This window comes from Ceratina calcarata, unplaced genomic scaffold (genome assembly GCF_001652005.2).
Source record: "Ceratina calcarata isolate Rehan_Ccalc_2016 unplaced genomic scaffold, ASM165200v1 scaffold39.2, whole genome shotgun sequence".
NCBI lineage: Eukaryota > Metazoa > Arthropoda > Insecta > Hymenoptera > Apidae > Ceratina > Ceratina calcarata.
The window spans coordinates 2767421-2790253 of record NW_017162322.1 but is presented as its reverse complement, the minus strand read 5'-3'; the positions used below and the strand labels follow the sequence as shown (position 1 = coordinate 2790253).

The 22833-nt window shown below is 46.0% G+C and overlaps 1 protein-coding gene across 1 annotated transcript in view; it reads right to left on the bottom strand.

Annotated features, from left to right (window-relative positions):
• The window catches only part of fz2 (frizzled 2), a 97418-nt gene extending 82077 nt beyond the window's left edge, over window positions 1-15341 (bottom strand). The window contains exon 1 of the mRNA XM_018026756.2: window positions 15021-15341. The gene's annotated coding sequence lies outside the window, so the exon portion shown is untranslated. The remainder of the gene's footprint in view (window positions 1-15020) is intronic.
• Window positions 15342-22833: the final 7492 nt, after the last annotated feature.

The window sequence follows — 22833 nt, the reverse complement described above, 5'->3', positions numbered from 1 at the left end:
ACTGCTTATTAATGACGTTCTATAATTTCAATAAACGTCAGGATTACTTATGTCGAATTCGATAATGAAATACTCAGACACGAAGTCTGCAGGTGGTGCTCACAGGGTGCAAGGGTCCACTGGCTCTCTCGGGGGCAGGGATCTCACCCTTTCTCGCCCTTCTCGCACCCATTCTTTTCCCAGTAGCATCGGCGGACGCACGACGTTAGATCAGGCACGTACGTATATACATGTGTGCAGGCGAATGCGTATAGAACACGCCCACGTATAGAAGTCGCGTCGATGAATTCTTTGATCCGCACTGTAATTAGTTGGTGGCAAGCAGCCCGGCGTTCCCCGTTACAAGCGGCCCTGTAACAGCAGAAGCTAGCAACACCCGTTGGGGGGGTGGGTTGCAAAAATGTTTGAGTGACGATCAAAGTAGTACGACTCTGTTCGGTGGTGGTAGCAGCCAAGGGTGGCACTGCTAAGGAAAGAAGAGGGAAAGAGGGGAAGCAACCCCGTCGACGACGACGCCACGCGCTATTGCCGGCTAGCTTTCCCATTGGCGTAGCTTCCAATGACATTCTTCTCCATCTTCTTCCATCGTTTCATTCCTTTTCTATCGCAGTTTCTTCTTTCGACGTCCATACGTCGAAGGTAATGGGAAGATGCGCTTGATCGCAGTGATTCGCTGTAAGGACACGTCGTAATGTCTCCCGAGGGGTAAACATGCGAGGCCCGGGTAAAATATTCCCTCGGGGGATGGAATGAGCGAAAAGAAAAGTCGAAATAATTCGAGCACTACGCCAGTGTTAGAGGGCGCCGTATGACACGTCGAGTGCGGCACTCCGCGCCCTCAAAGCACCGCCGCCATCGTCGTCGACGTCGTCGTCATCCCCGTGGTCGTCGACGATGTCGTCGTCGTCGCGCGTAACGCGTCGTACATGCATCCTGTAACGCGTACAAGTGTGGCGATTTAATGCGTCCGCGGAACAGCGAAGAGACGAATAATGGGAATACGTGTGCGACTCGGTTCGCTTGTTCTCGTTTCGAACGCAACGCTTGAAAAACGTATGAGACGTTCTGTCCTTCGGTTTAGATCGCGTATGCGGTATCACGTTCGCGGGATCGTTTAGCAGGTTCTCCTGTGAACGTGACGCGTTTTCTTTCTTCGGGTGCAGAAAGTACACCGAATCGAAAAAGTTATAGTATAAGCAACGAGGATTTATGTACGAGCAAAATGTATGTAGAAGGATTTCATGGAACAGGAGTTCATTTTGCTGGATTCCATGAAGAAACAATGGGCAATAACTATATCGTCATTATGATATAAGGTGTCAGATTAAAAAATTTTTTGTAAATACACAAGAGTCCCTAAATATTCGGACAGATTCTAAAATTAAATTTCTTATTAAGTATTGGAGAGATCTTGTTTACTATATAATGTATAACAGAAAATGAATTTATTCAAGTACATGGTTATTCAATTTTGGATTGTGTACCTCTCTGAATGTATATCTTTAAAATGTCTGCTCCAAGCGATACGGAAGCGGTAGGTTTAATCCGCTTCTGGTAAAAGCGTTACTCTCTTTACTTCCGTTCGTCCTTAAATCCGAAAATCTGAATATCTACGGCTAACGGAATCAGGAAGGATGCTCGGTAAAAATCGTTAGAAACATTTTCAATAAATGCGGGGACCAGAGAAGGAAATCCGTTTTAAGAAGTCACGGATGAAGGAGGAGGAGCAGCAGAATACGACGCGAGGGTAGGTGTATGCACGAGCGTGTACACGAGCGATTTTATGCTCGCCAACCCTCTTTTCCGTGCGGCGTAAACCCTCAGACACGAGAGGGAGCCAGGCTCCGTGAGGGACGGGGTGTTGCACTTTCAGACGCGAATTTTCACGAAGCGAATAAAGCGTATTAAACCCCGTGTTTTCATGACGCTTGCTCGCCGCCACGCTCGAGTAATATCTTAATCCTCTTACGCGAGAGAATGGTAACCCGAACCGCGTGCGTGGCCGTAGGAAACTGGGCCGAGCGTTCACCGGTTCAGTCACGAGATTTACGAGTGTGCTAAAACGTACTTTCAATTTCTCGTCAGAAATGAAACGACTTAAGGAACTTCTGCTTGTCCAGGAGTTTCACGACGAGAACACTTGATCGAGCAAAAGATTTCATTCCAAAGGAATCCATACCCTTTCGGACACCGAAGATATTAGCACGATTAATTTAAACGCGAAACAGGCCGCGTAAGTCCGAACAAGAAGATCCCAGATGAATATTGCATAAATCCCTTGGTAACGAAGCCGCGATACGAATTCGCAACTTTGTAGTTCGACGACGTTAGCATTGTCTTTCCTCGGTGGCAAAGGGACGACGGCTAGGTAATATACGCACAACGTTGGCTAGGAATCACGGCAAAAGGTCGATTTAAATTTTAAAGTGGCTCATGAAGCGACGATCTGCCGAAGCCTAGGGCACTTCCCTCTCCCCTCTCTCTCTCACTATCCCTCTTTCTCTTAGCGCGGTTAAACCCTCGGGCACGGGGATGAAAAGCGTGTGGTAACCGCGATCGATTCGCGCTCGCCCCCGCGAATTCCGGCAGAAGGCATCGTCGGAGGGGGGCCAACCCCCGCATTAATGCACCGAAACGTAGTTACAGTTTGTAACTCTATTTTGAGGGACATGCACGATGTGGGCTTCGTGTTCCTCTCTCAATGGCATCCACCCTCCCCTCTGAGTCCGTAATATTCTGCGAGATAACGTTAACGGTTATGACGACGTCGAAGTGGTGTGAGAGCGGAAAGGGTGACGTCGAGTCTAGCATAGGGTTCCATTCTGTATACACATATACGTATAATATATATGTATATAATTTGAGAATTACCGACCACGTTCCCATCCTCTCCCTTTCTTCGCAGCGTCGCTTTCTCCGCTTTGCTCGAAACGCCCGTAACATCTGTGTCGCAATTATTCCGTACACGTTCGCTTCGACTACGTTCAACGCGGTTGATCGATCGACGTTCGTCGACCGGTCGATCGTTTTAAAGAGGTTCCCTCGAGGGGCAGAGGGTAGTTCGTTTACGAGGAGATGATCGCCCGTACAGCCGGAGGGCACGTCGGTCGGTTACGCTGAAATCGATCTTTTGCGGACACAAATTGTGCGGGAAAGACGGCGCGCAGCTTCTTCGGCTCGTTTCCAACGATCCTTAATGTCCTTTTTTTTTCTGGTTTCTAAATAGAAGCTGATAGTTCACGAAGAGGGAAGGAGGACACCGAGTAAATGGAGGGTGATGAGTAGCATCCGTGTCTCGTGGAGGAGATCGCCTACCCCTTTTACGCGGTCGATCAGCCGAGGAGCAAGATGAACACGCGGCGGAGGAACTATCCCGTATCGTAAATAACAAATGAACCGGGCGTTAACTCGATACTCACGCGGCGACCTGTCGTGATTTATGAAACGGCCCTAATGCGGGCCGTGGGTGTCGTAAATTAAGGAGGCGAGCGTCGTCGCCACGGTTTAATCCGTTACGCCGCGCCGGTGTCTTCCCATCTGCCACCGAGCCATGCGGATCGTTCCGCGTTCGCGTCCACGCACGACAAATTTCTTTCCATCTGATTAATTTTCCTACTGGAAATTAATCACCGGGCGTGTAGGGGTTTGCGAAACGGGAGCGCCCCGCGCGCCGGATACGGTCCGTTGATCTACGCGTTGCGTCGGCAGACCAGAGAACGCACACTGAAACGGAGGGAGAGTTTCGAGCAAGGGAAACGCCAGAAAAAGGGGGTTTAGGGGGCGGCGGCCTGCTGGAACCCCTCGAAATATTGATTGACATCCGGGTGACAGATTTCGCTGGCCACACGCTACCCCTTTGGCTCGTGCGCCTCTGCGACCGAGCCGAGATCGTCGTCACTCCTTGCACGTTTCTTTGTCATGCTGATTCGCAGCAGCGGTGCTCAAACGGAAACGCTGTTATCTAGACAGATCTCAGATTTTAATATTCAGATTTTTATTTTAAATACTTGAGGACAGAGTCGGGAATAATGGTCGCCACGAATAATATTGTCACTTTTACAGGGGCGCAATTCTTTAAAACATTTTCAACGTTAATTGATAACACGATTTATACAATACAGTTTGCAATTTCAAAGCAAATGACGTGTGTCTCGTATTCCGTCTCGCTCCTCTTCGATCAAGTATAAATTCACCGATGTATTCGCGTCTTACATTTTTCATCGCGTTCCGTGTATTTCACGTACGGTGAAAGAGAGCCTGAGTACGAGAGGCGAGGAGCGACGGGAGAAAATTAACTCGTCGCGAATGCACTTTCACGGAGGAAAAGGAAAACACGATAGTGAAATATAAAGGATACTCGAGGTTCTGTAATCGGGTTATATTCTGTAATCCACTTTTTTCTACTCGTTGCACGAACGTCTCTGTATCTTGGAGGCTCGTATCGATTCGAACCTTTTAGCATTGCATCCACTAAACAAATTACTGTTCCATCTATCCCTTCTAATTGCAGCTTTATATTCTTATTATCTTCTACAAAACCATTTCGTGCAACGCGATTCGTTTCTGTTCAAAGTAAAGCGCACAGTAGTGGACGGAATTCGAGGATTACTAGAATTGACGGAATCACGTTACTACGTTCTCGGTTTGTATCAATCGCAAAATCCAATAACACGACCGGTTTTTTCAAAAATATACGCGGACCGCAATTATGCGATGCCTGTGTGTCAAGAGAGAACACCGTACCGTCGGTAAACTCGAAACGTCATCGAATTTCAAAACGAAAATGTAATATCCACACGCTGACATTACGTTGGTCGACGCGACGGATGAGGGAGTCTCGTTACCTACATGTATGTACTCAATGCCGGTGGCGAGACTCCGATCTTGTGCACGACTCGATGCACAATATTTCGATGTCCTTTCGCTCGAATGATCCGTCCAAGTTGATAAGCCGCCACCCTTGGCGGTCCACGTTTCACTCGTGAATATATATTTGAAAATGTAAAAATTCTCATGCATCGCTACGATAGTCAGTCTCGTCTAGATTCGTCCAGTTGCTCAGTCAAGTTGAACAGTATCGAAAGTAGAAAACGTAGTCCTATCAAATATTTGATTTGATAAATACTTGGTCGTATCGAACATTCCAAGAAGCCGAGAATTTTATCAAATTATTTTACTGGAGCCTCGCGTGCACCGATGTTAAACTTTTCTCTAGCGAACGACCGATGAAAATACCGCGGAAAGTGTAGTGAACTTAACTCGTTCATGCACCGAGAAGACTGACTCCTTGAGTTAACACATCAGCGACGGCAACAACCTGGCGTTTGTTTGCCAGCCACTCGGCTATCTAATAACGTGCAATTAGCGACGGGGCTATAATTACAATTAATACTTGGCAGAAATTACCGCTTCCAACTAAACGGTTCGATAAACAGGCTTCACGACATCGTCGACTCGACGGACGTCCAGGCACAGCACGGTGCGTACATACGTAGACGAGCAGTGTATGTGGGTACATACCACCGTTGCTCCGTCCACGTTGATAATTTACCTGATGATGCCTCCGAGACGAAACGCGGTACGCTCGTTATCGCGTAAGGTTTCTATTTACCATCGAGTTAGCCAGGTATAATCTGCTGCAAGGTGCACGATCTCACCGTCGCAATGTATACCGTTATCAATACCTGGAGCCAGGCATAACGATTAACATAATCACCGTCTCGTCGGAAGCTCCTCTCCTCTCTCTCTCTCTCTCTCTCTCTCTCTCTCTCTCTCTGTCTCTCTCTCTCTCGCTCACGATGCCACTTTGCGGTTCGACTGGTACGATTAACTTTTTAGCATCATCTCGGTATCTTGCCTCGTATCCGAGTCGTACCGCAAACGTGTTATTAAAGCCTCCTCCTTCGGGCGAACAAATTATGCTTGAAAAGCAAAATAATCTCTCGGTTTCCACCAGCGAATCGTGCGCTCGCGAGATCCGCATCCTGGACCGTTCAATCGCCGTCTTCGCCACGGACAAGAAATTAATTCATTAGAAGTAATACGAGTCGGTGATTAGTCAGGCGTTTCAACTACAACTTTATGAATACCGTTTATATCTCAATATCGGAGGAAATCGTACGCCGATTCTGTAATCACTGCGGTGCCTCGCATATACATAGTTAACGATCGGCTGTGTACCGGTTGATGTTTCGGTCATAGTTTATTTCTGATTGGACAATCGCGAAACAGGGAAGTGATAAAATTGCATATTTGCATTTAAGAGTCGCAATCAGTGCTCGTAAAACGTGATGCTGCTTCATATATCTGATATAAATCGTGCAATGACGTACGATCAGGTATTGTTATCGTGGTAAACTCACTAGTTATGCCATAAAGCAATATTCGTTGCGATTTACCTACTGTAACAAATTACTTCCCTCATGGCAACGATAATTCTAATGATTATTCTTTCTTCCTGCTTATAATTGAGCCAGGCAACGGGCAAACCAATTAATTCTATTTTATAACTTCGGGGAAAAAATGAATTTAATCCATTAAGTGGAGATCGTGGAACAAGACAGAAAATCGAACATCTCGTTAAACCAATCGTCATTAAATATGAGTTTTAATGAGCTTAAAAACTCTATAAGGACAGACTGTAGTTTGGCTTCTCTGTGATTTAATTCCTCGTTGAAACTTAAGGTTGTATGAACCCTTATAAAAGAACAATGACAGAACATTGAAATGTTAACAGTTGCTAGATATTACATTAATAAAACATTGTACAAAATATTAGAAATTATGCGTTAAGAATTCCTTATGACCGAATAAAGGGTTGAGGTTGAACGATTTTATAAACCTTACTCCTCTGTAATTGCGATTTTTTCTAAAAGTTCATTGCTTCAAATATTGGACACAGCTTTTTATTACATGTCTTAAACTCTTGACAGAGATCTTACGGCTCATACAATCTTAAGGTCTTACGTTTAACTTCCGTTTAGGCGCGAAGCGTAAGGAAAGGAAATCGCGATGACGAGAGAGGAGGTCGGTTCTCGCGAGGTTCGCAGGACGGTGATCATTGTTAGCGACGCGACGGAGTAGGCAATTGAAGAAGTGACAACGACTGGACGCTACTGAATCATGTCACACGTCAAATGAATGCTCGGAAACTGTCAACCGGTCCAATTACGTCTTCATGTAGTAGCAACGGAACGGGCCCACACCGTGGACGTCTGTCCCACGCGCAAGCGACTCGGGCGACCGACTCGACAGGTTCGATGGAAGCGATGAAAATTATCTGATCGGCTATTACGCGACGTATCAACGCCGCGTTTACGTCATTCCCCGGCCTCCGTGCCTACGTTTGATCCACTGACACATAGAAGCAATTTTACGACCCTTCCGAAGTTGATTGCGACCACAAACGTCTGGCCGAGCCGCGCCGTGAGATTCGTTCGCCGGACCCACTTTTCACATTGCGTGAGTTACCGAGGCAATGGTGACGCGAATTTAAAGTCTCGAAGGAAACGAGGAAAACCTTAAACGACCATTACGAGCAAGATTAAAGAAGATTACACGATTACTAATTGAAAAATCGCAGCAGCGATTGTGCGACGACAGTTTTCATGGGTCGTTAAAATAATTTTAGATATGCATCGTTCGAAGAAAAATTGCACGGTATAAATTGAAACGTCGAGTATAAAGCGTGTACACTATTTACTATATGCATGTATATGCAAATCGCATCTGTAATGCAGGTGCATTACCAGCAGTAAGCTTGAAATCAGCTAGCACACGCTTGTGTATTTTGGAATACGGCAAACAAGCGTCTATAATTAGCATCCAACAGTACTTGTTCGTAAGTAATTACTATTCATTTGCATACGAAACACCGCTATAATAATCCCACCCATAACGCTATTACATTCGTCGGCGGACCATTTCATTCGAATTTATATCAAACGAACGGAGTAGTTAAGTGTGAAACGCGAGATCCTTGCGAAGTATAATCTGACATTAATCATGAGAGTAACTGTTTTACTATTCTAGACGATCATGGCTCACTTAGATCGTCCGTAAAAAATTATGAAAATCATTCACCGGTCTGACGACATAAATGAACAAAAATTTAGTTTACTGGATTTCTATAAAACGGCCATCCGTTTAAAGTTGTAAAAAAGAATCTCGTTAACACGCAGTTGAAAGTCCATTGAAATGACTATTTTTCCGAGAACGCGTCGACCAGTCGATAATCACATAAGAACGCCGCAGCTGGAAGGATTAATAACTCTCGTCGGTCGTTTGGTACCGCGTGAAAATCCCATTTCACGGGATTTCAATTTGCGGAGGTCATTATAGGAAATTGCTGGACACGTTCTAATGGCAGTCGAAAACCGGTGGTCCGACGGGAATTCAGTCTCAGTTAACCATTAAGAGGAGGGAAACGCGTTCTTACGCCTCAGTAACGGTAGCTTGACGTCGTCGTCTTTCACTTCACGGTAAACACCACCGCGTAGGTTCCGTTATTGATATTATAAAATTACCACTCGACGACCAGGTTTTACAACCGCATGCGACACGTCTTAATTCACGTCCACTCGCGGCGACCGCACCGACGTGGAATTCACGGAACCGCTCGTTCTCCACACGACCACGGGGGACTACCGGTCGAAATTTATTCCGGCTCACGGATCTATCCGATAATTGTCCTTTCCCGCTGTGCCTTCGCCGACGCTCCCGAGTGTTTTCGTGCACGAAGAGACACGACACGCGGTAGACAGAACCGCTCGAGTCGACCCGGATGGAATTTCAAATTCTTCGTGAACTATTTCGCCGACCCTTGGTTACCCTCTTGCCTGGTCGATAGGTTGAGCCAGACGATGCAACGGATTTCAGTGTTTTCCTTGAGTTCTCGTTAGAAGAATCAAACTTTTTGTAATGTTTCCTCGAGCACGGAGGAGGCTGTTTAAGATGTGAACGCGGATGTTGAGTCACCGTTGTGGAGGCAGAGGTCAAACGAATCCAAGGACTTTAATAAATCATGATTCTTAATAGCCAGTTTTGTAGGAAGAAAGATACTTTAAGTAGCGTCATATGTTTCAATGATTTAACGTTCGGGCATAAAATACCCATTATTGAGTAAATTTACTTTAAACAGTCGCAGACAATATTAAGCGGACACGCTTCTTAGTACAAGGGAAATAAAATAAAGTTACATATCATTTCGATGATTTCGAGAGGATCTCGAGAAACATGAAATCAGTCGGGAGAGATTGTTGAAGAGCTAGCGGAGGCGTACGCGTAGCGTATCGATTCCTTTGTTTCGCTCGCAGACATTTTTACGGGTACACTATTGTACTTACATAGTAGAAGAGATGACTAAGGGAGATAGGAATCCCGAGGAGTGGATGAGGCGGACGACGGATGTTGACCTCCCTTGCGCGAGACTCGCACGAGACGCCAATAAAAAAATATCCCTGCCGTCTGCGCAGCTTCGGGGAAACCAGCCGGACGCGCGACGAATGAATAACCGAGCTTCTTCTGCCACTTGAAAATCGGAAACGATAAATCGTCTCGTGGATCAATAGCTACCGTCGGTTCGGAGTCGTTCCGTCGGAGTCCATCCTCGATTTTGAATCGGGACGACGCGCGACGGGTCTAGCTGGTGTCTACTGTTTCGTTTTCAACGACCGATAAATCGACCGTTAAACGCTCGTAAAATTCACACCCTACAAAGTCGGGGTCGTCGCGCACGGGCTAGTCTTCGAGACTCTGACCCAGATATACTAGATTAACGACGCCGCCCCGCGGTGTGTTGTTTCGAGGGTGCCTTCCGCGTTTTCACGAGGGACGACTGGAAATGGGCGATAAAAGAAGGCACGAGCCCGCTCTTCATCGTTTACGAGCCACGCGAGAGCCAAACAGCCGCTTGGGTTCACGATAATAACGGATAATATGTGTCTCGAGCATGTATTGAGATTCGACAGTGGGATCGGGCGATGTGACTCGAGAAACTGTCTCCTTGACTGGATGCTTTCGCAGACAGACGATTCAACGGAACCCGACGCGAGCGGAAGGGAATAAAAATGAAGAGGAAAACGCGACGGACGCGATCGAGTAAACATTTCCAAGACTTCTCGTCACGTCGGGGTCTGAAACCAGGAAAAGCAACGGCATCGACGCCGATGAATGGCGCGCCGTGACTTGCTTCTCGATCGCTATAGTATATACATACAGTAGCAGGATTCGCGTTTCCTACCGGAAACCGAGAACTATCCTCGTTACGTGCAATCACGTTCCAAGTTTGCACATATCTCGTGAATCGATGTCTATAGACTATCGTTAGAATGACGAGACGTTCGAATCTCGCTGGTGACACCACCCCTCGAAGGGAGCAAGGTGAAGTTCGATCGAGACGTGTCATCGATACGTTTGAACAGAGCGTGAGGACAGAAGGTACAGACCTCGAGGCCGAGGACTTGGTAATGACAGCCAGCGAGCAGCGAGAACACGCTCTTCTATGGGATCCTTGAACGTGCGAGGATTGAACAACCTATCCGGTGAGAATCAGTGCTGCGAGACACTCTAGACGGCTAAAGTACTCTACACACCGCCCACTGATATCCAACCGAACCGTTTCGCAAATACGTTTCAAAAGGATTTTCTCATTTCTATTCTACGAACTGCTAACTCATAGATGACAATGAGACAAATTTATTTTTGAATTTATTTACACGACACCCTTGATTGTTTTACCCCTGTAGTATACTTCTCTGTAGCAGTAATTCTGATGCCATTAAAAGTTACATGCGTTTCCACCAACTGTGATTCACTGTTGAAATATGGCCCGACATATTCAAATCAAATACACGAAAATACGACTATTCTTAAACTCCGATTGCGTTCAGGCGAATTGAACGCGAATATTCTTACGTTAATTAGTGGAATCGTGTAAGAGAATTATCGGATTCACGGATCACGATTCGGTAGACGTACGGCCGCTAGGGAGGCGTCCGCGTGAATCGCGGCGGCAAACGTTCGATGGTACGTAACCAAATATTGGCCCATTACGGGATCATAATGCTCCCTCACCTCGTGTATCAAATTCTCGTTCCGGGCCTCCGGAGAGTTTGCCCAGGGATGAATAAGGTAGGCCGTGTGCACACTTGCACATCGAATGCCTACCTTCTACCGATCTAGGCCACGTTTCCTTTTGTGGCTCCGTTATCAGACCTTGCGCTTTAGCACAATGCGTAACACCGAATGCATTGTATGCTCGGAGTTTCGACTTCCCTCGAACGCGAACAACTCGCTGTTACCCCGGCTGTTATATTTGTTTCCTCGCAATAACACGCAAAGAGTGGCAGGCCACGAAGTTTTATGCTGGATCGTTGTACAGCTCTAGGAAAAATTGTATAAATATTTATTTTATCGGTGCACCACTTCGCTTTACGAGTGCACTTGATACACTCCTTTCATACAGTATTTTTTTTATACGATTTTAGAGTTACTCGATTTATTCGCAATAACGCGATTCGTTTAAACTTGTTCTCTGTCATATTAAATAACGCAATTTTATTCCAAATGAATTGTCAGGACGTTAAACTTTATTAATGACAAATTAAGCCAATTAGACGTTACGCGTGGTCTGTCTTGTGCTTCAATTTAGGATTTATTTCCTCCCTGATCCGTATTATTGATTTCCGCCTTTTGTGTCGCGTGATCAAGAAAATTGCTGCCGAGGAAGCACATCAATGCCGGGAAACGAGCTCGCCGGAGGAAGAAGGGGATGGTGGTGCACCTACTACCCCCGGGTAATGCACCATCCGTCGCTGTTAGAGTAACTGCACGCCGGGGCAAACGGTTCAACTCGTTTTCATTACCTAATGATCGACGAGCGAATCGTGCGTCGAACGAATTTTCCCTGACAGCGAATGTTTACGACAACGTACTAAAATAAGGGAAGCGAAAAAGCTCTCGGCGAATAGCTTTGCGCTGCGGCCAGAAATGGTGGCTCATGGTAGTTTGATTCAGTGAAAATGATGATATAAATTAATGACAGTCCTTGGTGGAATTTACCGAGAGGGGGAGAATTCAGAATAGGGATGTATCGACCACGATGTAATGTATCAAAGGGAGATATGGTATAGCCGCGGCGATGATGGTGCAAAATATTTGTTGGGATCCCCGATACCGAACAAAGGATAGCAAAGGAGCTGGGGATATAGTTACACACGAATGAGTCAATTGTTGGAACTGACTGGCATATGAAACGACGACCGTATTGCTGAATTTTAGACCGATCGTTAATTCAATGCAAGTCATGCAATAGTTACGTACTCGATGATCTCTTTTAGACGTTGCCCGTTCGTACGAGTGGAAAGACCACTTTGAACGATCGCGCAATTAAACGTTTCGATTTTCGCGAGAGAGGCCAATGTCAGTGGTAGCGTCGCTGTGGAATCGACAAACAGGGACGGGAGAGAGCAAACTGAGACGAACGGAGAGAGGGGCTGGCAAGGGTGTAGGACGGGGTGTGGAAAAAGGAAAAGAGAAAACACAGAATACGCCGTCCCGTGAGATCTGTTGGGCATTGTTCAGGGGGTTGTTTGGTTCGTCGCCCGTCGTTCGAGGGCGCCACCGTTTTCCTCTCTCGCACACCTCCCCTTCGTCCTTTCCACCCTCTCCTCCACGCCGCCTCTGTCCATTCCTCTTGTCAGCTAAGGGAAGAGGGGCACCTTTTCCACGAGGGGGGTTAGCTCGGGTCTGTCACTTGGTGATGGATGATTCTACCCCAACGCGATCAATTCGCCTACCGCGCGTGTACATGCCTCGGGGGTGAAACTCACCCTCGTGTTTCCCTTGGCTCTGTCGCGAGTCGCGCCGCTTCCGACCGATCTAGCGGAAAGACGAATTTCTTCGACGGGTTCCGTCGTGCTTTCGATCGAACGTCTACCGAGGTAATAATCTTAGCAATTCTTATAAAACTTCTACGATTCATAAATTACAGAAGAGGATATTGCAAAAGAACTCGCAAGGGACCAGAATCGTGTTAGTAATTCCGATAGAGCGTCGAATATTAGTAGATTAATGAAACTAGGAGGACACGGGTTATGAAGGCACGACACGTGTTTCTGAAGAGTAATGACTACCCGAACGAAGGAGAATCAGGGGATTCAATAGCTCAGCGCTGACACGATAACGGCGGTGTACGCGAAACGCCCCGTCAATGTTGAAAATGCTAATGATAACGATTCATCTTTTCAGCCGGCGGCGCGACGCGCGGTTCCTCCTACGCGGTTGGCTCCGGGACCCCGGCTCCGAGGCGCAATCTAATTTGCATAGTAAATTTTAATCAATCTAACCGCGAACCGTGGTACGGCGCAAGCACACGCGCGCAAACAAACTCGCGTGTGTGCACGCGTGACGTACACGGCCAGGTATAAGCACGACGATCCGGTGAGGTCGGGAGCTTGCGCCTCGCGTGCACCACCACCCCGTAATTACTTTCCTCCGCCGGTGCACGTCAATTCAAATTGCTTTCGAATTACCTAACGTTACCGCGGTGGGACAGAGCCGAGGCGATAGGTGCAGACAGAGAGTGAGGAAGGCCAAGAAGAGGAGAAAAAAAAACACACGCACGCACGCACGTACGCATAGAGAAACAGAGGGAGTGGTGGCGAAAAAAGGAAGGAGAACGACATCGTCTACGATGACGAGAAGGGCGGAAGAGAGAAAGGGAGGTGTGCAAGGGAAAACGACCGACCTAGGTCTCACTCTCTCCTTCTCTCTATATCAACGACGATGTGCTCCTCGTAACAAGCTCGAGAATTACTCTGCCGGCCGACGACGACGTTCCGCTCCTGGTTACATAGCCACAGGCGTTTAGTTCACTGCCGCTGTTGCAGCCGACTATGCCCGAAGATGTGAAACGACGCGACGGTTCTTTAGATTATCGCATAGTGACAAAAGATAAAGACGCTTATCGCGCCGGGGAACCGGAGAGAGAGAACAAAAATTCTCTGAAAATACGTATGCGCGCGGTGTTCTCCGATTCGCGCCTCGAGAATGGTTAATCAGATTTCTCAAGCTGAGACCGTACTTGAGACTTCTTGAAATTTAATTTCTGTAATCTTGTCTGCAGTATGGAAAATGTTTATCAACATTCCGCTGGTGATTGGCAGATCTCGAGTTTTTCCGTTCATTGTCAGAAATAATGATCCGAAACCCTGAATGATAATTAAACCAAATTCCTAATATTAAAAGTCCCGCTCTGTATTAAATGTAATATCTACAATGAAGCAGCAATAATCTTTTTATATCGGGTCATTGCACCTTTCGCACATAATATATAAACTGCGAAATAAAAGGAAAAGTGAAAAATCACGTAGCTAATTTAGTCCATCAGCTTTAGTATAAAACTTTGTGTTCAGGAATAATATTTATTTTAAAATGCACCGTGGCTATCATAACGATCTGACGATGCTTAAAATAGATTTTCACGTAAGCTCTGAATATCCGTTGATCCATAAACCCGTTAACATTTTTCCTTTTACGCGTCGGGATTATAAATCGTTAACAACGACGGGTCTGGTCATTCCCCTCTCGGGTGTCTCGAGAATATCTAAGTATCTAAGCCAAACGTTAGGGGAGCTTTACGTTTGCGTGATATCGCCGGATACTTCAGATCGATTGTCCGTTTACTCGAAACTACGTTAGGCAATACTCGTGATACAATTTCACGCAGAAGAATATCTCGTAATTAGGTAGCGTTAATTTGCTTGATCGACCCGAGATTTCAATGGGAAATTTCAACTATTTATTTCGCTAACGCGATAATAAAATTGTTCCTCAACGGGAAACACAATTTTTGTATCAAATTTCATCGAGATTACGATCTGAATTTTAATCGTCCCGAAGTGGTCTATCACGCACATCGAAATTCGAAAGAAAACAAACGCCGAGTAAAAGTCATCTCCGCGAGCATTGAATTAAACAACGACACGTGTACCATGAGAAACAAACAACTGACTACTCACCAGAGAAAGTAGAAATACGCTGTCAAAGTCTGGAAACGAACGAAGATGAGCGGCGTCCTGTCTGTTTTTTTTCACTAGCACGTTTGGCAAACACCAGTTCGGATCGCACAGATTTTTAGTTAAGCACACGTGATAATCGAGAGGAAAGTTCGATCGCGAGATTCGTTGAAGAGCACTCAAAACGAGGCTACCGGCACTTTCGGCGGTGGCGGCGACGTTCGCTGTGTGTACGTATACATATACGCGCAGGTTAACCTTGAAAAGGCAACCCGGTTGCGACGATACGCGAGGCTGTTTTGGGTGGCGTGCTTGCTGCTGCAGCGGGAGCGCGAGTTTGGAAGTTACGCCTCCTCGTGACTGCCGCGGGAACGAGAGAAATCGATAGAGTGACCCCCCGGCACATGCGTGCATCGCGTGTCCCCTTGGCACCGCGACCACGGCGACCGGTAGGAGGAAATAGAGGAAACAGGAGAAAGGAGAGGACGAAGGAGTAGACACAGGAAGACGAAGACCGGCAGATGAAGAAGAAGGGTACTAGACGTCTCTCCCCCAAAGTAATGGGAATTTCTTTTCCATTTGCCGTGCCTCGCTCTCTGTCCTCTTTTTTCTGAACCCTGCCTCTGTTTTCATCCCCTGTGCTTCTCTCCCTGACGAACCACCCCTGCACCCTCTACCCGTGGCTCTTTAGCCGCCCTTGGAACGCCCTTACGACTTGTCTCTTCTTCGTTTCGCGTATACCGCCTAACAAAGGCTAAGGAGGTCTAGAAAAAGCCCGAGTTTATCTTTGCCGATGAAAATGGCTACCTAATCGTCAAAGTGGCTCGAATCGATGCGCTCCCGTCTATAAATCGATTCACCGCGAGCGACACCAGCTCCTATGCTCCATTGCTTTACAATTTTTCCATTCTCCTCGACGACGTTGACACAGCTTCGGTAACCGTTTCGATAGCCAGTGCGAAAAGTAAATTTCCTTCCACTCGTCCGCGGCTCGGTGAATGGGAAGCTCCCGACGAGCTTGTTTTATTTCTACTCGCCCCTCCTCTGTTTGTTCGTTCCCTCGGTTCGCCTTGGTCGATGGCGCGGTGGATGTAAAACGAGGAAGAGAATTCGAATTCATCCAGGAAATTCGCGCGGGCGTTGCGCTCGAACACCTCTCGAAGCTTTTATCTTTCGACGCCGCGCTCCTCCGAGGATCAAAGCCATAATTTTGGAACTTATTCCCGGTTAATTAAGCGCAAAGCGAAGCGCTCCCCTCCCCCCGCGCCGCGCGAAAAGAAGAGGAATTTTCGGAACGGGAAGACCGACTATTCCCGGTTTCAGTGAGAAACGGGCGAAGTTTAAACGTAAGACAAACAGGGACGAACGTGGCTGGATAAAGTCCAAGAAATTTATCGTTCGGAAAGACTAGCAGGAGTCCGCGCGTGCCAGCTTGTAAATTCGACCCCCTCGATAAATCCGACTGTGTACAACGGTAAATTTTCATAACGAAGAAAACCAAGCTTCATCCCCCGCCCAGCCCGTCGCAATTTCCGTGCGCTCGATGTGTGTATCATGCCCTCACTAATTTATTGCCGATTGAAATGAAGATTGAAACCTTGTTTTTCGGCTGCAATTCACGAATCCAGGAGGGAACGGAAAGTAAACATTTTAGCGGACGATGATCGGTGTGCTTGCTCGCGATAAAAATTGCAACGGTTTTACTCGGGGAAACAGGAAAATAATGTAGTTTCCCTGCATTTATCGCATTTGCCAATGGCTAGATAACTCTTATTTCAGAGAAGAAAAATTTAATTGTTTTTCAGTTGAAAAATTTAAGGGTGACAAAGTCTGGTCAACGACGATTTTACTCGAACTCACGGCTGCAGTTGGAAGCGAACGTAAAAAAAAATGTACAGGGATTCCGATGTAGCCGCGGGAAAGTTTTCCGAGGGAAGGTAGTCCGGGTAGTGACTGCGAAATGTGCAGAAAGGCAGGATGTACGACATCGGAAGACGCGGCGTCAAAAAGGAAGGGACTAAAGGAGAAAGAGCAGGACGCTGTTGGATCGTAGCCAGGCTGCATTTTGGAATGGATAGCGGGGGTTGCTGCGCGTGGTCCTTGCCAGAAAGAGATTTTGCATCGGTGGCTTTAAGCTGTGCAACTTGTGCAAGCGTAATGGCGTGGAATCGGGGTACGCCGCGTCGGTAAAAATTCCCTGGATGAGACTGCGCTCGTATAACATTTCATTCCTTGTTTTTCACTACGAGAATGAGGAGACCGAGTCGAGAGTTACGATTCCCGCAGTTACTCGCGAAGACAGCCTCGTGAATAATAACTCAAAGATTTAGGAGCTTATTTCGTTGTAACGGCGAGGAGTAACAAACGCCACGAACGTGCCACTCCGCTCCAGTTTCTACCGTTTCTACAGCGTAGTGCGAAACTAAGCGCTCTTCGTTAATTGCACAATACGAACTTCGTGCCGAATTACACGTACGTAATAATTTGAACATGCTCGAGATCTTGATAGCGAAACCGCTGTACACACTTCGTACGCGGTGTGTCATGCTCGTACACGAATTAAAACGTTAATTGCACCTTTCAAGGATTGATCGATCGTTCTGAGCAATCTTGCATTGTATCTAGGAAGCATAAAGCCCCGGACGAGTGGTTGCCTATAGCGATAGACTCGACCCCGTCTCCACGCGATAACGAGATGGATTCATGATAGAAAAAAAGAAATTCAGATTCATCGGGCATCAATCGGGTGCGGAGGTATAGACGTGAAAACGAGCCACGAGCCAATAAATAGGAAACTCGCGTTTTACGAGTGATTCCAGCGAATTTGAAGCAAGAAATCGTAGTTGCCCGCGGGGCTGTGTGTACACGAGCAGCGAGCGTGAGGTGAAGAGGGCGGCAGAAGGGAGATTTAGAAGCGGGGTAGAGGTTTCATGGTGTCATGGCAACACCCGTCGCGATAGAGAGCACCTTTGGCCCCCTTTCGCGCTGCCAACACACCGTCGGAGAATAAGAACGTATCGCGGCGTTCGAAGAGCAAGGAGTCTGTACGAGGTTAACGGCGGCTCCTTCAAAAGCGGGGAATCGGCCGCGCGATCGATCTCTCACCGAACCGCTATTCGATACACGGACGGGCACGGGCCACCTTATCGACGACGAAACGGTAGCATCTGCTGTGCATATATCGGAAAAACGATAAGGAGTGCAGAAAGAAATTATATCGGTCATAGAGCACGATTTCCCTTTAAAAGCCACCCTCGAGATGAAACGAACCGTACTCCGTTACGTACACATTGATTCTTTCCAATCTCATTCCTCCCTCAATGGAAACATTTTATTAAAGAAACTCTGTACTCGTCCACATGTGACGGTAATACGTATTTACGTTTGCAGAAGCCAGTGACTACACTGCTAGGAACATCGCAATTTATTCTTAATGAAACGTTTAACGTTTCAATTTTAACTTGAAAAGAATTCTTGTTAAAGTAGTTCTAAATCTTGCTGGAATAGAAGTTCATTAAAAGATTATCTGACTCAGTGCTATTTCTTTGAAGGAAATCTTGTACAGAAAGGTTGTTATCTAGGTACTCCAATCACCGAAGGAACAATGCATGTTTCTCGTAATGAAAGCTCGTTCAACTTTGCCCCTCCTTAAACAGGAAATATCCTATTACAAAGTTTCAATTTGCCCAACGTAACGGTCCCGTTAGCGGAGTCATTTTTACGAGAATCGTAACCCAGATATTCCGCTGATATCCCTTCGGCCGGGCTCCTTCGGGGCGAACATCTCGCGGTAGTAAAACACGAAAACTTTGAGGTGCCACGGCAGTATTCCTCGAAACTTTTAATGCTACGCGGTAAGCGAACTAGTTGCACTAACGAATTTCTCTCTCAGTTTATCATCGCACGCGATGATACGCCTCGTACAGACTGAACTAGAGAGAACTGTTTTCTCAACTCGTTCTCATCGACTTTATTACTCCTGGATATGAAATAAATGCACAGGAGGTTTGGAAATAGATATTCAATTTCGTGAAAGGATTTTCATCGAAACCCCGTATCAGTTCGGCGTCATGAAATCGGTTTAGCGCCTCGTAGGTTGAAATTATGGGTACACCGGGTAATATGGATCTCTCGAAACCGTCGAATATTTCGATGAGAAGCCACCCTCGAGGAGGGTTGTCGGCACACGTGGCGCGATATTTTGCCTTGGCTGAGCATTTGTGCGAATTTACAATTTCGGATATATGCAAGAGGCAGGCGTCGACTCGAGCCCTGGCCGGCCGAATGAAATCTGAATTGCAAATCCGGACGCAATTAAAAGTGTATCGCGCGCGCTGGAATCGCAGCCGGGCGTGTGGACCGTCAAGGGTCGAATCCGCAATTAAGGCGAAACATTATATAACGATCAGTTGGCTGAGGGACATGCCGGCACCCGCGACTCCTGTTCACGGAAATTAGCGGTTGTTAAAAAATCACGGCACAGGCAATTAATCGTAGCCGACGAGATACCGAGGCGAAAACCGGATCCGTGTCATCGATGTTTAGCTAATAGGAATTTTCGTAACGCTGGTTCTCGGATTTTACGTTGCCGCTTCGAGAACCAGTTATATCTTAACAGGGTTGTTTCCTGAATAGGTTATTAAAAGTTACGATTGGAGATACGAATCGTTAAACTGAAACACTTTAGAGATTTAACTTATAAAATGTAGCTGCACCGTTTCTGCACCTGAAATTAATTTCAACCCACTTCCCCTTCAATGCTAACGGAGTTCTCGTTATTTATAGAGTAAGAATTTTAAGAAAGCTGTGGACTTGATTTAATGTGATAGAACTTTCTTTTTTATACAAAAAGCGCAGAGAACAGAAATAACGGTGCTATTAATGGTTTGATTAGAAGCACGTGCACGTGTACGAAGCATGCATAAACAGGTGTGTCGCTAAATAAAATCACGCTGCTCCTGTGGCGCGTGTCGTACACACTCTTTCAAAGACGCTAACTTTAAACCGCAACTTTGCGATACTACCTGTGGTTTTGCATCGTTTACCGCAAAAGCGGCAATAGAGACTTCCCTGGTGGGAGATTTAGGTTACTATAAATACGGTGCTTATGATGTGACCTAACCGAGCGACGAATTTCATTAATCCGGAAAATTTTCGGTAAACTCGACGCTGATCTAGGCTACTACAGAGTTAGCTTTAACCAGATACCTATTAGGGGATCCAATCGATAATGTGAAATGCAAAACAAAGCTCACAGGTGATTAACCTCGAGGAAAGCAACGGAATTTTTATTCACTCGTTAGATCAGCTTGTTTCAAGTAAAAAATGAAATCTGTCGTGAGGCAATAAATTGAAATCGAGTCTATTAACGATGAAATGTTGAATAAATTGAATAGCTGTGCTCATACGAATTATACTATTGACTTTCGTTGAATCAACGAGCCCTCCTGTGCTCTCTGTTCGAGAGTTTCAATGATCTCTTTTAATTAAACCGTTTTACACCCGACCTGTATTTACTGTTCAAAAGCGGCCACGCTCATGTAAATTGCATGCTATCGAATTGTTCAAATTGCACGAGATGCGAACTACATTTGTTCTTCTTTTTTTCATCTATAGTTATTGGACTTTTTACCCTTTTACCATAACAAGTCCAACGATCAATTCACTCGCTTGCGAGCGCCAGCGCGTTCGGTGCATCGCGGATGATTTTAAAAAATGAGGCAGAAAGGTACATGAAAAAGGATTCGCCGAGGGGAAATCATCGCGATGGCAAAAAAATATATGGCCGGCAGGCACGCAGAATGTGTGCGCCTCGTTTGAAAGAGAGCAGACAGAAATGCCCTGGCTCGTATTTTTGGCCAGTCAGTTTTTCAACGACGCGTAAATTTCAAATACAATTGTGTCACCAATTGAATCCGCCAGAAGTATGCGCAATGAATTTTATCAATTGCGATTTATTGTCGCGCGAGTTTTTAAACGCGCAGCGAACGCGAGGAAATAAAAGGGGCAGAACCGTGAACGGTAGATAAATTTCTCTCCTCTTTCCACTCCTCTATTTTTTGTTTCATCCACGGGGGACAAAAGCGTAAAGCGCGGACAATGTAACGATCGATTAGTAGAGTTTCCTGCGAATTGTGGCGGACCCTTTGTACATCGCGTCGAGTAAAAAATTTACATTTTTAACTTTCAACGCTTTAACTTACTGGACCAAAAAATCGAGGAATATTCGTGACCACAAAGTATGTAGAAAACGGGCTAATATATTCCGCCTCTAATGAAAACACGTAAAACGTTTTATCACCGAATTAAAATTTCTTATTTTCCTCGATATTCTATAATAAGCTCGCCACGTTTACGGCGCAACTTGCTCAGCAGTTCGCGCGTGTCAATATCTTTATTTACCGACTGCATAGCAAGGATGATTAAATCGATAAAACATTGTCCAAGTTTGTCCCCTTTACTTTCATACGAGACACGTGTCACGAGCCTGTTTTATGGCTCGTTTCCGTAAAGTTTCCATGAGCGGAATAAAGTCGTATCGAACTCACGTGAACACGGCTGCAGGTGACGATTGCCAGATGATGTTGCTGACTGTTTTATGAAGACACCGGAAAATAATCCGCTCCCCTCTTCGTTTTTCTCCGGATCGGTCTCTCCAAGCTGTTTATTATTCCATCCGAGTTTCAGCGACAGACCTGCGAATAAAGGCGATTCCTGAATACGTTTTTAGACTCAGAACCGAACTGAAAGCGATTTGCACGTTACCGCTCGCCTACTGCAACGGGCATCTCTGCTTGGTAATTCAATTACCATTCAAACCTCCGATACCGTGTCTTAATTGAAACGCCAATAACGCGATGGAAAAAATAAATTAACTAAATGAGCAGAAATCTTCGATCATTAAGCTCGGGTAATAGCCTCGCAGATTCTTTCGATCTATTCAACTCTACAATTACGAGAGTACAACAATTGCATCTCGTTCGGTGCAACCAAACCTCGCAGGTGGATAGACAATTTTTCTTTGTCCCGTTTAAAAAGCAGTAAAGTACAAGATGAAGTGGAATCACTCGTGACATGTTTGTGTAAGTTAGAATTTTTTATCATACACTTTTTCGGTGCACGGAGGACAGGAAGGGTGCGTTCGAAAATTTATCACGGGACAGCTTTCGGAAAAAGGGACAGTGATTAACATGAAACCCTAGACGAAGGACAGTAACCGAAAACCGTGAAACACATGTCTGTTTCTCACCATTCAATTTTTTTCAACAGTTAATACTCGCTTGCTGGTAGCTCACGTTGCCCAGTTGGAACGCGAATGATAGCGTCGAATGTTCATCTACAAACAAAATCCCGTATGGCACACCGTGTGTTCTTAATTCCACGGGTCTACAGTGTCAGCAGTTATATATAGAATATTAGTCTACTATACGACAGTGATTAGACTATAATTCCGAATTTTGTGTGAATTCCCTTCTCCGTTCCATTACTCAATGACTCATTGCAATAACTTACCAGAAAGAAGGATAGCATGTAATTCGCTCGGAATCCAAGAAAAATCACTGAGTCCTGTTTGGGCCGATTCGACGTTCAGAACGGAGAAGAGACCTTATCATTCGACAGGGAAGGGGCAATTTCCGCATCGGCGAATACTCGCCACTCTTTGACGGTAGAAGAAATTAAAATTCCTGTTGGAAAATCAGGAAAGATTATCGCCAGTCGTAGGGGGAGGCGGAAAGAACGAGCGAGAAGAAAAGAAGAGGGAAACGGTATGAATGAAGAGTGAGGGGTGGTACGGCACCCGTTGGGGTGTGAGAGG